Source organism: Pogonomyrmex barbatus, unplaced genomic scaffold (assembly GCF_055798465.1).
Source record: "Pogonomyrmex barbatus isolate J1 unplaced genomic scaffold, ASM5579846v1 scaffold16, whole genome shotgun sequence".
In the NCBI taxonomy this organism is placed as follows: Eukaryota; Metazoa; Arthropoda; class Insecta; order Hymenoptera; family Formicidae; genus Pogonomyrmex; species Pogonomyrmex barbatus.
Genome location: NW_028297112.1, coordinates 5,373,862 through 5,389,043, shown reverse-complemented (window position 1 = coordinate 5,389,043; position 15,182 = coordinate 5,373,862). Strand labels below are relative to the sequence as shown.

General features: G+C 29.2%; 1 pseudogene; it reads left to right on the top strand.

Annotated features, from left to right (window-relative positions):
- Positions 1–1,536: 1,536 nt before the first annotated feature.
- On the top strand, positions 1,537–11,431 carry LOC148937142 (uncharacterized; annotated as a pseudogene).
- The last annotated feature ends 3,751 nt before the right edge of the window (positions 11,432–15,182 follow it).

The following is a 15,182-nucleotide window of genomic DNA, read 5'->3' as shown; positions in this document are numbered from 1 at the left end:
CGCAAGCTCAATGAAATCAGCAATCGCCAGGAATTGCCTCGAATTGGCCCAATCAAACTACCCCCCGTTCCCTGTACGTGTACGCGCGTATATTAACCGTTAATTTTCATCGTTGATAATTAGTACGCGTCTGTATACGCGCCGATTTCATCGTCGCTCCCCGCTCTGATCGTCCATTACTCCGATCAACCTCAATCATCTCGGCATTACCTTCTTGACGCTATTGTCTCATTATTTTCCTTATATTCGTATACGAATTATTGATTCACAATTCACATTATTTTTCATCTATTCTCTTAGTTTTTTAACTGTAGAAGTGTTAAATGTATTAATTTTTTTTATTAACTGTTTTACTAAGAGAGACAGTTTTAAGGTGATAATAGAAAATTCATCATATAGACAAAAAAATTAGTCTAGATTATTATATTCTACATATAAGCAAGAATATTATAATCTTCATATAGAAGATTTTTAATCTTAACTTAAGCTGAAGTAACATTTGTATCAATACAAATTTAATCAAATCAAGACTAAAATTTTTAAAAAGATTGTAATATTTCTGCTTATATATAGAGAATACTTGTTTTGATTTGTTTTTTTATATATGATATTTGTTATAATATTTGTTTTGACTAATTTTTTTTCTGTGTAAAAGAAATGTCTCATTTATTAATAAGTAGATATAAGTACAACAATAGATATAATCAACAACAATACATATAACAACATAATAACAATAGATATAATTTAGAAGTGTGATAATACTTGATGATAATTTATAAAATATACTCAAATTTTATCGATCGGTTATTATAATCATATTAGCTTAGAGATGTGCAAAAAATATATTTAAAATTGATATCGTACTCCTTTTGCTTTTCCTTTTTCTTTAAAATTTCTTTAAAATTTTTAAAATTAAACTGTTATATTATTTCTTTATTTTTAATAATTATACATTATTGAAATAAAATATATATCTTAAATTATTTTTATTTTAAGATATTCATTTTGACAACGTAATGTTCCTTGACTTTTTCGACACGAAGATTATGATGACACGAGAGAGAAGTATGGTAATTAATATAAAATTCTTAGGGCAAAGGTGTGATAATGCGGGTGACTACGTCATCGTTCCATTATTTTAACCATCAACCATAATGCGACAGATGTTTATCGATTTAAATATCTAGACACTATATCAATTAATTTCTAATCGTTTTTATCGCCATTTATAATTTCGGCGAATAAACCATAGTACTTTTCAAGATATAAATTTTGTTATATGTGTGTAGTATAATTTATTATGATATAATACTTCTAAGTATTATATCATATATTAAACATATTATATTATATTTTTGGCAAAAATTGTTATTATTCCTAGAAAATTTTTAAAAATATTATTATTTTTTTCATCAAGATTCTTTATAGATCTTGGCAAAAGTATTCTTTCTCTCTAGATCATATTAGCGAGCGTTAGACCCGGGTTTTATATCAGACCTTTTAAGATCAGTTATATTCTCGTATAGACTTTTAAGCAGATCAATTGCATCTCTGGCTCATACAATGGACGAGATGTTTCGATTGGGAGACGCCTCCCGCGGCGATTTAATTTCCAATTTCACGATGAAGCACAAGATTGGACCTCATGCGGGATATCCAAGGACGTTTTCAGGATATTTCTGTGCTGTCGAGGAGGATCGAGGGCCTCAGGGAGGTTGGTGTGGCAGCGGCGGCAGCGGCCGCAAGAGAACGAAGAGAAGTCGGTAACTTAACTGGCCTAAATGGGTTTAACTCGATGTGATTTTGCTGGCGAACCACTAAATTGAACGAATACGAACTAAACTGAACTCAACTAAGCTAATCATATCACATTACTAGCGTTATTAGCCGAGCGACGATATAAGTGAAGGTCCGGTGAGCGCCGGACTGCAGTGTAACGCAGCCTCCTGCACTGACCCTCCGTATCCGCGACTTTCTCCCGCATTCGCGCACCCACCATCTTGTTTCTCGCGAGACACAAACATGACCTACATGACGAAGGTGTATCCGTTTGCCGTTCCTCGCCGTTTCTCGGTCGGAACGGGTGTTCAAATTTTCGAGACGGCTCGAGAGAGTGAGGCCGAGAAGGATCGTTGTGAATATCCGCCATCGCGTTTCCGCGATTCTTGCGCCGCGACAAACCGGAAGTGGGCACGCCGGGCGCCGACCGCTGGGTCATCAAACGCGAGCGAGACTCCATGTTGCTTCTGTAATGTAACGTAACGTGACGATCCGCGAACCGCGGGTTTTATAGTAAAAAATTGCAGTGTATCGGGGTGCATTAAAAATAAAAAGTTACGAAGGAAGATAATCGTTTCCTTTTAAACTTTTTCGAACTTTTTGGAGTTTCTCAAATATCGGTGAGTTTGTCAAGCGTTTGGTTGTTCGTGTTCTCCGAGCTTTTTGCATATTCGAAAATTGATTATCTCTTCGAAGAGAACAATGTGTACTTCGATCACTTGAAGCTTTTACTACATGATGATTATACGAATGATCGTATTCGTGACGTGAATGAAAGAATGGAACGCGAGAGGGACGAACCGAATGTGAAGTGCCACGAGGAGGAAAATGCGTGATACTCCCCACTCCGTTTGCAACTCGGTTGGACGAAGTTTGAAGAGAGATAAGAAGAGAAAAGAAGACATGATACATTGTCGCCCCTCTACTTTTGCACGGAGAGGGGCAAAGTGGCGCGGCCTCTTCAGCTCCACCTCTTTATTTCGACTTCCGTCAAATCATCTATTGATATATAACAACATAAATATTATTATATATAAAATTTGTGGTTTTTTTTTTCTTTAAATTATTTCCTCTCTTTGTGCAGCACTTGTTTGAGAAAACGACTTTTATAAATTATTTTTATGAAATAAAAATATAAATAAAATATATTATAATAAAGATAATAAAAATTGAGAAAAAAATAATGTAGTAAAAAATAACAGACTTTTAATCTGCAATCTATAAGCTGTGTGTAACTCGTGTGATCTTTTATTACCATTTATTTAATATATTACACCAATTAATATCTTGAAAATCATACAATTGAATATATTGAAATTAAGTTTCAACATATTGATATACTGAAATATTGTAACTTTGTTTTATCAAATTAATTTGACAAAAGAACAGTTTACAAATTATTTACTATAATTGAATTAGATATATAATAATTTATTATTTGTTATATTGTGTTATATTTATTGCATGTAATTCTTGCAAATTCATGCAAATTTTGTATAGTATATTTAAAAGATTTATTTAAGAGACGAATTTTCAATTCATTTTGTATTTTACAAGACTAAGTGTTTTGTATAAATTTTTTAAGGTTAAAACAAATTTGGCCTTTAAATATGTATTATATAAAAATATAAAAAATATAGAAAAATTTATAAAGTTTATGAAATATCAATTATAATTAAGAACGCAATGCATTTCAATTATTTATAATTAGATGAGATGGCTAAATAAAAAGTAAAGTAAATAAGTATAAAAAAAAATTTAAAAATTAAAATTTTTTTGCCTTTCGAAATATCTTCTTTACAATCCTCTCTTTTTATATTATTAATTACAATTACATGTGTATTATATGTAATTAAATATACAATAACATGCATTATGTATTTTTAAATTGCAGTTATAGATATTTTGCAAATTTTGCAAGTTGTAATATTGTTAAATTCTGATGTGATACAAAATAAATATAATACATAAATATAGATTCACATATTTTCTTTCTTAACATCTAAAAATCTATACAAAACACCTATTTTTGTTCCAAGATCAGAATAAAAAACTTTTTATAGTGCAATAATAAAAAAATCACATAATTAACTTGATTAACTTATTTGATTTATATTACATTTTATTACATTGTAATTAAAAAAATTCGCAATATGAATAAATATGTTACAAAAATAATTGAAAAATCTTATAATGTGATTGTAATAAAATATCTTTAATTCTATAATATCAAATTGCAATAATATCATATGCATATATAGAATTTCTATGGATCATATAAGCTTTTGCAGATTACAAATGCAAAGTCAAATTTAATCTTCGTCGCAAGAGAGGACACGTGATTAGAAACATGAACGTGCGAGAGAGAGAGAGAGAGAGAGAGAGAGAGAGAGAGAGAGAGAGAGAGAGAGAGAAGAGAGGATGTAACCCAACCTCTGAACGTTGGAGTTTTTTCTCTGCACGTCATTCGTATTTTTTTTACATCGTAGGTATGTCGTAGCATTTAACGACACACGCGTGGTGCTGCCCGCAGCGTCGGGGTTCTCCAATTGAGCCTGTTAACGCACAATTGATCTAAATTGCTTCAATTGGACGTAATTGCGCGAAGGCGACGAGGTACCTCCGTCATGTCTCTCTTTTCCTCTTTCTCTTTGCCTCTCTCTCTCTCTCTCTCTCTCTCTCTCTCTCTCTCTCTTCTCTCTCTGTCTTTTTCTCTTTTTATCTGTGCCTCGAATATCATCGACGAAATGTTACGTTCTCAGGGTCTTCCTGCCGACTACTAGCGACGTACTACCAATGTATTTTTATCTGTCAGTCGGTACAGCGAAATAAAATTTTTTTATTAAAATCTCTCAGCAAGTTTTATTATATAAATTTTATAAATTGTTGATAAAACATGCAACGAGAGGAAGATAAAAAAGTCTTTATTATCAGTCTTTAATTATTTAATTAATTTTAAATTATTAAATGTAAGATTAATTAAAAAGATAAAAGATATACTTGTTCGTATACTTATTCGCTCTCTAATATTTTTTGTATTTAAAACAAGATAGACATATTTGCAGAAGAAAAGAAAAACGAGACGTGCAGAAAGTACACGAATAAATTTAATGTTTATATATAATTTATGGTATTTGATATTAAATATCCTAGACTGCATTTATGCGTTTATTATTATGATAAAAAATAAAACGAGTATTTAATCTAAAAATTTCCATTTGGAAGTTACCTCTTCATCAGATATATTTGTTTTTCTTGCATTCGAGAAATGAACGATGATTACGAAAAAAATATTTTATGCATATTCGGATTACAAATTGTAATGTTCATCATTTAAAACAATTATCATCAAATCTGATATGTTTTGCTATTATTTACATTATGTTTATATTGGTTTTAAGAGAACAAAGGTTATATGTATATAAGAAATAATTTTGTTTTTAAAATTTTTGTTAGAAAATGTTAATAATGAATGGGGAAATTTAAAGAAAATTTAAAAATAGGTTTACTTCAGTTCTTGCGAGTTTACTACAGCTTATTATTGTGACGAAACTTATGATATAATTTATGATATTGATATATATATACAATGGTTCACGAATAAGAGAGTAATAATTAATTTTAAAACCTTTCAATTTTAATTTATCAATTTTCTTCCCTTATGTTTATATACTTTAGATAATTGATGCAACGATTCTCAAAGTTGATAAGATTTTCAAGAATTATCGCATTCGAGCTTGTGCAAATATCACCCTTCGAAGCGAGAGAAAATGCGACGCTTTAAACGATGACGTCGCATCCTGATTAATTCTCGGCGAACACGTTCGCTCGTATCTGTTGCATTCATATTCCCACTGGCACTTGCGCACGAATACCGCTTATAATACGATATCTTCGTCCTTGACTTAACTTAGCAAATTTTTGCCCAATATTGCTTGTTATAAAAGTAAAGACAAAACACATAATAAAATCATTTTAGTAAATCTGTTAGACTCTGTACGAAAATCATGGCGTCAATATTTATATCTTTCGATATATCTTTCGATATACCTCTCTATATCTTTTTCTATTTCTATAAAGTAATGTAATGGTGTCAAGAGATTCCACGGCTATAGAATAATTCTTTCCTGGTTACGATAAAACGTCGAGAATTAAGGTATAGCTGCGGGTCGCGTGTCGGGAAGAGTCATCTCTCAGCCAGCATAAACGGACTTCAAAAGCATATGGTTTCGCCATACGGGGTCCTGGAGGACTCTCGAAAGCAATTTATCGACGGAATATTTTCGTCGACGTGTGGGTGCTGCCTTTTCAAAGGGTACAATCGTACAACAATCTCGAATACCTCTTTCGAAATAAATTGCTAGTTTATTTTTAAGAAGAATAAATATTTGTGATGAAAAGTATTAAAAAGGAAACGAAGAATAAAGATATATTGTGATATTTATGAATCAGCTTAAACAAACTGTGTGAAAGATATAAATTGTGATAGTGTGTTATTTAATATATTATATAATAATACACTTCTCTAAAAAAACATAAGTATAAACATAATGAACAAATTATAAGGCTTTAATATAAACAACAAACGAAGAATAAGACAAATAAAAGCCAAATACAATAAGAAGGGCATAAATGGTATTTTAAAAAGAAAATTTTTTTAATAAAATTTGTATATTTTGCTCAATTTTTTTGATTATCTTCTGCAACGATATAAATAAAGTATATGCGACAAAAGTTACAGCTTTAAATAAAAAAATTATGTTATTATTGTTAGACGATTTTGACATATTGCGTGATATATCTCTTGAGCCCTAATTTCAGACAACTCTTGAAAATTTTAGGCCATAATTCAAATTCAAATTCTTCTTTTCCCTCATGATACCATTAGGAGACTTGTCATGTATTTTAAATATTTTTTATTTGAAGCTGTGAGAATGTCGTTTATTGCACGTACTTCATTTATATCATTGCTGAAAATGATCAAAAGATTGACTGAAACAACAAGTTTTATTAAAAGAAATTCTTTTTTTTTTTTTAAATATTGTTTGCGCCCTTCTTACTGCAATTAGTTCTTCTTTGCCTTTTAAGAAATAAAATCGCAAGAAATAAAAGAAGAAAATATAAGATAGATATACCTTTACTTCTTTTAAATAGATTTTATATTTAAGTTTATGGATTTACATTTATATTGATATTTTTATTATAAACATTTCATGGTTATAATAGGAATTTAAAACAATTTTGAGAATGTTAAACACATTGCAAAAATATTTCTCGATTAAAGTTAGTTTAGAGTTTGACAGGTTAAATTTTGATGGGTGCATTAGAGTCGACTGTTAAGCACAGGCTACATATGGGTGCATTTTTCCGCGTTTCTGCGTGGATATATACGAATCAGATCCGAAGAAGATACGCCCCACTATGAACTATTCCCACCCGCAGTCACGTTATATTGTATTACATAGACGATCTCGTATGCGGGATGATGCGGAGCAACGTGTTTTTGCTCTTAACGATACGTCATGAGAAAACGATTCGCCATGAAATCGCGTTCTCACGAATCATGTGGGTTGGCCACAAGTTGACCGACTAAATGTATGATAGGGGGGTACGTATTTATCGGAAGAATATTATCGAACAACTATTATATCAATATACGTCATTAAGGTAAGATACTACATAATATACAATATTTTAAAAGCAAGCATTAGTTTCAAATAGACATTTTAAAATATATATATGTGTGTGTGTGTGTGTGTGTGTGTGTGTGTGTGTGTGTGTGTGTGTGTGTGTGTGTGTGTGTGTGTGTGTGTGTGCGCGCGTGTGTGTGCGTGTGTGCGCGCATGTATATGTATGTTTGTATAATTATTATTCATATAATAATTATACATAATATAATTGATATAATTTACATATAATATTATTTATATTCATCTAAAAATTATATACAAATGATAAAAACACTCATTTCTAATCAATATAAATTTTTCTACTTGTTTACGGGAAAAGTTATAATTGTGATAAGTTACTTTTTAGAATCTGTAACTAATAATAAGAATATAAACAATAAGAAACAGTAATAACAATTACTTTTTTGATTCGGTAACAGTAACGAGTTACTTTTAAAATATGACTTTCTTAACCTTGCAAAAACTGTTCGTCTTTTTTAATACATTTGATACCATGTTAGAGAATAATCTAAATATCTTGAAAGTTAAAACTATTTGTTAATTTAAGAAAAAGTGATAGCGCATAGATGTTAGATATATTTTATTCTTAATATATTTCTTGTGCGACATATGTGTAACATATATATGCGATTTATAATATTTATATAACTTTTAATAATGAAAAGAATATATAATTAAGATTCCTTCTAAAAAAAGGTATGTTAAATGAATACTCGCATCTCTCGAAATTCTCGAAGTTTATTGTTGACTTTTCCTAACTTTGTAAATAGCTATCATTGTATTGATCTCACAGAGGATTGTTTTGACAATTGTGTATCAAGAAGTTAAAAAAATATTATAGTGTAACAGTAGTATAATAGTATTATATTAATTTTTGTTTTTGTGTTGAAAAAGATAAATAACGCGCGCAGCGCGCGTTTGTAATGTCTAGTAAATAAAATTAAAATTAAAATTAAAATTAAAATATATATTCCCATTTAATCAAATATATATTTATTATACTTTTATTTAAATTCGCTGTATACTTCAGTATTTCTATGTGTTCAATAATTAGTTAAAATTTTCATTTGTGCGAACATTTCACATGCAAGTAATACTTCAGTAAACATTCGATTATACGATTATACTAACTCGGCTTGGGCTCGATTTCACACAAAATGCGAAACATTCATTGCAAAATGCAAAGCTTGTGTGGTACAGTAGTAAAAAGTTAAATTACATATAACTTATGCAATTTAGAATCACATTTACACACTCATGAAGAAGAATAAAGTCTTTTTTTTTAGAAGGAATCTTAATTATATATTCTTTTCATTATTAATAAAAGAAATTCAAGAAGAAATTACACTTTCTTGATTATTTTAATACTTCATATTCGATGAACAAGAAAGAATAAAATGCAATCACTGGGCTGCGTTCCGATTCTCCACCCGAGTGAACTTGCTGCATTGGAGTAAAAGAGATACAAAAATGAGATAAAGAGAGAAAGAAAGCATCCGGGTGAGAAATCCGAACGCAGCCCTGCAATCGCAAAAATTGAAGTTTAATAACAAATTTGTCTTCCTTTTTTTATAAACTTAAGTATTCTTTTTTTCATTAATTTAATCAATAAATTTAGCAGCACATTATCAAGTTTCTGCCATTCCGTAAATATTGCTGTTTTGAGTTGTGCAATATTGTCATACTGACAATTTTCCGCATATACCCGCCTGACAAGATTTCCCCAAATGTTTTAATTCGGATTAATGTCGGGTGAACAGGCAAGCCAATCCATAACTTTAACCGCATTATTTTTAAACTAGTTCATGGTTTCACGACTAGTGTGAATTTTTACATTATCTCGTTGAAATGTAAATTTCTTATGAGAATTTTGTCTTAAAAAATGAAAGCAAACTATTTTTTAGAACTTTCACATAATCGCTACTTTTCATAATGATACTTTTGATGATGTAATTCTGCAATTCTAGTCTTTCCGCTGCAGAAAATGCTCCCCACAACATTAAAGAGCCACCGCCAAAATTTCTTCTTGAGAAAAATTTTGACTCCTTTCTTAAATCTCGCCAATATGATTTAAATCCAGAACCATCCAAATTCCATTTTTTCTCGTTAGAGAAAATGATCTGTATTGTATTAAAAGTTTATTAAATAGAAATGGAAATCTGATACAGTATTACTTACAGTTGTCCAATCAGTAACCATATTGTTTTCCGCGAATTTTAAACAAGCTTCGATATGGCGATTTAAAAGTCGCAGGGCTAGTTTCATTTTTGCCCTAACAATATATGTGAGGCCCGGTCGAAGTGTTTTCCAAATTGTTATTTTTGCCATTTTTGTTTCTGACAGAGTTGTTAATTTAGGGCAACTTACTGTAGAATTGCTAGCAATTCGTAAGATTCTCCTTTCATCTCGTAAAGTAAGTTTTCTCTTGCATCCCTTACTCTTTGTTTTCCCCTATAATTCAAAATTATTTAAAAAATTTTGAATAACACGTCGACTACGATTAATTTTTCGCGAAATCTCGCTTGTTATATTGAGTCCTTCTTCTCTGGAGGCTAAAATTTTACCCTTTTCCATGTCACTGAGTGATTTGTCACGCGGCATTTTAAACTTTGTTGCTATTTGTTACAATATTTCGAAGAACTACAGTCCTATCCAATCTACATCCACAGAAAAGATTTCTGGATTTAATGCTATTACTCTTCAAACTAGCATAAAATAGAATCGATATAGGGCCAATCATATTTATTATAAAGAACAGAATATTTTAATTAGTGCCAGTATTTGGTGTAAGATTGTGCTACTATTTATTGTAGCACCAAGATCATTTTTATTATAAAGAACAGAATATTTTAATTAGTGCCAGTATTTGGTGTAAGATTGTGCTACTATTTATTGTAGCACCAAGATCATTTTATTCTAGAGTTAAGAATATTCCAATTAAGACTATACACTGCTACGGGCATTATATCGGGCGATGATTTATTCTATACGCAAGAATAAACAAGCTTAAATTTGTATGTATTATTCTTAATTCAAGACAAAATGACAATCATATTTATTTCGAGGCAGAAGAATAGAAATTATTAAGTTAATCTTAAAATGGTTTTAGTTTTATATTATATGAGATAACGATAGTTATCAGTTTTATATTACATGAGATAACGATAAGATTAAATGCATAGAATAGTTTTCGTCTCATTATTAGAAATCTTTTTCGAGAGGATAAAATCACACGGTGGAAACATTCACCATAAGACGCACACTTTGTGGTAGAATAATACGCACATGTATAGCTTATGTGATTTTCTCCTCAGTCCTATTGCTCGTATTCGAACAAGATGTATCAAAAAAATTGTATTCTTAACTTAAGAATTTCCTTCTTAATTTTATAGTAGTTTTTACTAAAATAGGCATCAAAAGAATTTTCTTAACTTCAGAGGAAATTCTTCTAACAAATAGATTCGAGAATATACATGTATATGTGTATATTGTAGTGTATGTATATGTGTATCATTGAATTGTTGACATGTCATTCTAAACATGTTATTTGTGATAAATATCATCACCATGCCTCTGTGATCGAAAGGATAAGATACCTGCCCGATAAGCAGGAGATCCAGATTCGATTCCTGGCTGAGGTGATATTTTTCACAAAAATAATTGCGGATTTTTTTACGACTGGTTCGTGATCGGGCCTCGTCGTGGCACACGCCCTCCCTTCTTATCCTCTTTTTATAAAACTAAGATCACCAAGTATAATTATAAAAATAATAAATTGAAGACAGTAGGAGATATTCTTAACTTGAAAGAATGTACCTCAATATTTCCTACTCGATAGTATATCTGTAAAATAATACATATTACACGTAATAATTACATTGTTGCGCGTATATTATTGTTAAAATTTATTGTGTATGAATATTAATTTTTAAAACATATTATCTGGAATTATTAGTTCAGTTAAATACTTGATGCATAACTAGTTCTCAGAAACTTATGAATATCTGCAATAAGTTATTCAACTCTTTCTTCCTCGACCAACTTCATTAATGTTTTTTCCCATTTTACTCGTTTCTCTTCCGTTTTACTTTGCACAACACTGCACTGCACAATAAAAATGTAGAAATGCAGAAGTGTATATAACTAATTAACAGAGTTACTCTCGATGGTTTGCCCTTGTCTTCCGAGAGGAGATGAGCGAAAAAATATTTTGCCTCTGCCGGAGATCAAACCCGGGATCTTTGGCATGGTAGACCAGTGCGTTGGTCTACTATGCTATGCTCGCTCTCACTGCTACTAATCACTTAATATCAATTACAGAGTTTAAAATAAATTATATGGACGAAAGTGTAGGATCTAAGGGATTTTGGAGAATTTTGCATAACATAACTTGGCGATTTTTTACAAAATGAAGATCACACATGAAGAAGTAATAAAAAAAATTCAAGAAGAAATTACAGCTTCTATGCGGGTAAGTTTCCAGAAAATTAGACATTCGCAAATTCCGAAAATAATAAAAGTAACATCTTCCATAAGCCAAATATAACGAATTTATATTTACAACATATATGTTAAAAGTTGAATATTTAATCTTTATTAATATAATGATAAGGAGTATAATGATAAGGAGAATTGATAAAAAATTAAAACAACTTAAAATATATAGCAATGAAAAATTAAATGCGATATGAAATGCCAATAATTACTCGAATTCTTATTAAATAAAGTGATCATATAAATTGTTTCATAAATTTTATATTTAGATATATCATATATCAATGCTAAAGTCTAATTTGACAATTACTATAACAATATAGGGCATAAAATAATATTTAGATCGTAATATTTATATACATTAGAACGAAATTGATTAAAAGCTTTTATCAGAAACGATTGATTTATAAAATTCTGGTTTACATATATTAGTCATACTTGCCACACATATCATATATAAAATAATAACTTTATGTCAATTTATGACAAAAATCGATACATGTTCTACTTTCCTATATACCAAGTCAATTATTAAGAAATGTGTAGCAAACAAATTCTTCAAATTAATAATACTTTATAAATTTGATAGTTCTGTTGTCTATCAATACAATTAATATATCTAGTATAATAAATTATAGTACAATAAATTTTTTATAATTAAGATTATATATAATATTTTAATATTTATTTATAAATATAATTATATTATATATATATATATATATATATATATATATATATATTTATCGACTGATTTGAATTTGATTAAAAGCGGTAGGTAGCGACATCTGATGATAACTGTGAAAAACAGTTTTGTATCAAGTAAGATTTGTATATATATATTTGAAGTAAAATAAACTTCAAAAAAAATCTTTCATTTTATCAGATACAATTTTATCGTACAATTTAAAATGTTTTTTTCTAAAAAACATTTTAAAATTTCGGCAAAATATAATTGTTTCAATTTATATTTTTTATTATATCTTTCGTTATATTATTCATAATATCCTTAACTTATAATTTTAGAAATTCGATCAAATTTGATTTTCACTAAACTGGGGATTGATTTAATTGCAAAATTGCTTAAGAAAATTTTTAATTATATTTCAGGTAACATACATATTTTAAAAAATGTCTTTTTAAAAATGTCTTTAAGACTTTATTAAAAAATTTTATATAAGATGTCTTAATATTTTCTGGAATGTCCTCTGGGATGTTATAATAATATTCGCGAGTCCTAATCAACGGTCGGCTTTCTGGCCAGTGAGCTAACTTTTCTCTCACGTGATAAAACACATCGAGCCCAAAAATAGATCGTTTTCGTAGTTTTCTGGGGATTTGTTGGAGAGTATGACTTGCTGTTGCCAGGCCGACTTTCGAGTTTCAAGGGCTCACGAAAAAAACAGAAAAAATTTTCAAATAATATAAACGCTTAATATATTTACTTATGAAAGCTAAAAAACTTTTCCGATAAAAGGCATAAAAAAAATATTAATTTAATAGTGGCATTTTTTAATATTTATTTACCAGAACATATTATCTTCTATCTTTGCGAAAATATTCAATATCTTGATTTTATGATATCTGGATTTTATAATTTTTAGAAACAGGAATCGATCGAGAGATCTTATTTCGAAATAGACTATCCATATCCGTGCAGTGTTATTTCTGCTATGTTATGCGTTCTATTCTTTAGTCCTATCCTGTTTCTCACTTCGGCTAATTCCATCACGGCGAGCTCAGTGGACTGACCTCACAAATAAGAGACGTCTCTTTATGCGAATATTCTGAGATATTTAACGTCTAGTAAGTCCATACGATATTTAACAATGATGCGATTTCACTTCTGCTTTTTTCAAATCGTGATGCGTTTACTTTTAAATAATACCTTCAAACAGTTTTGCATTTAAGATATTAATATTCTTCATAAATTGTAAAACATTGTAAAATCTTTAATTATATTTTAATAATTAAGATGTAAAGATTATATAAAGATAATCTTGATTAACTTAATTAAGTTCATCATTAAATAATATTGGCATTGTTTTATTATATAAAATCGATAGATGGATAGATTTATTAGCTTACTTATCGTTCTTTTATATAGAAAAATAATAACATACCATTATTTTTTAGTGAATTTGTAACACAACAATCTAAAACTAAATCTTCCTCTTTAATATATTGCATTCAGATTAGTAATGTCACACGTTTTAATCGATAAATATTACAATCGATAATGTATAATGAATAGCTGTACGAGCTTCAAAAAGTCTCATAATCATTTTCAGGTATCTTAAAAATAATGTCATCTTTAAAATGTTTTTTAGCGAAACTTTAAAGACGTCTTAGCATTTTTTAATTAGTTAATATTTGAAAGACGTCTTAACATTTAATCTTTAAGACATCTTTTAAATATTTGTGTTATCTGGGATTAATTAAAAGTTCAATGAATAAATAATACTGTAAAATAATTATAAAATTCTTGCTTTTGGCAAGTATGCGAATTGGTGAAATGCAAGTGCGAGCGTCGTTAAATAGTAATTCTTCTTCGTTATATCATATGGGTAACGGATGGGCAATGTGGAAATAGCATTTGGATTAGAAACGAATAGTTTTCGAGTGTTGGCTAGAAGTAACCAAGTTATTACTGCTATAGCCAAGGAAAATAAGAAGCAAAAACAAGTATTTCATATACAGGCTAATCTACGTAAGGTTTTTTTAATTTAATATCTTAAAAACTATGCGATTCTAATCATTCTGTTCGCAAATTTCTTAAGCTTCAGATATATTTTAGCTTTAAATATATATTAATACTGATCTTCTTTCATTTTCTTTAATAGATAATTTGATATTTGACAAGAGATTTGATTCTTAGTGTTATAACAATGGGAAACAATTAAGATAATTTGAGGTAATTTTAAAATTTCCAATGAGAATCTATAATAAAATCATTTTCGTAATTTGATCGATACAGACGCAATAAGAATGAAAATAAAAACTTAAATAAACAATATAGATATTTGTGAAAATTTCAATTAGCAATACAAAGGAATTTCCAAAATTACAACCATAGATTTATATGTATAACAAATAGCAACACTATGTTCCAACAATCCAACAGCTTCACAAATTTTGTGTTTTTAGAAGAAACAATTTCAAACAATTTATTTTTTGCAAGTTTTGTAAACATATTGTAAACACACTTACATAGAA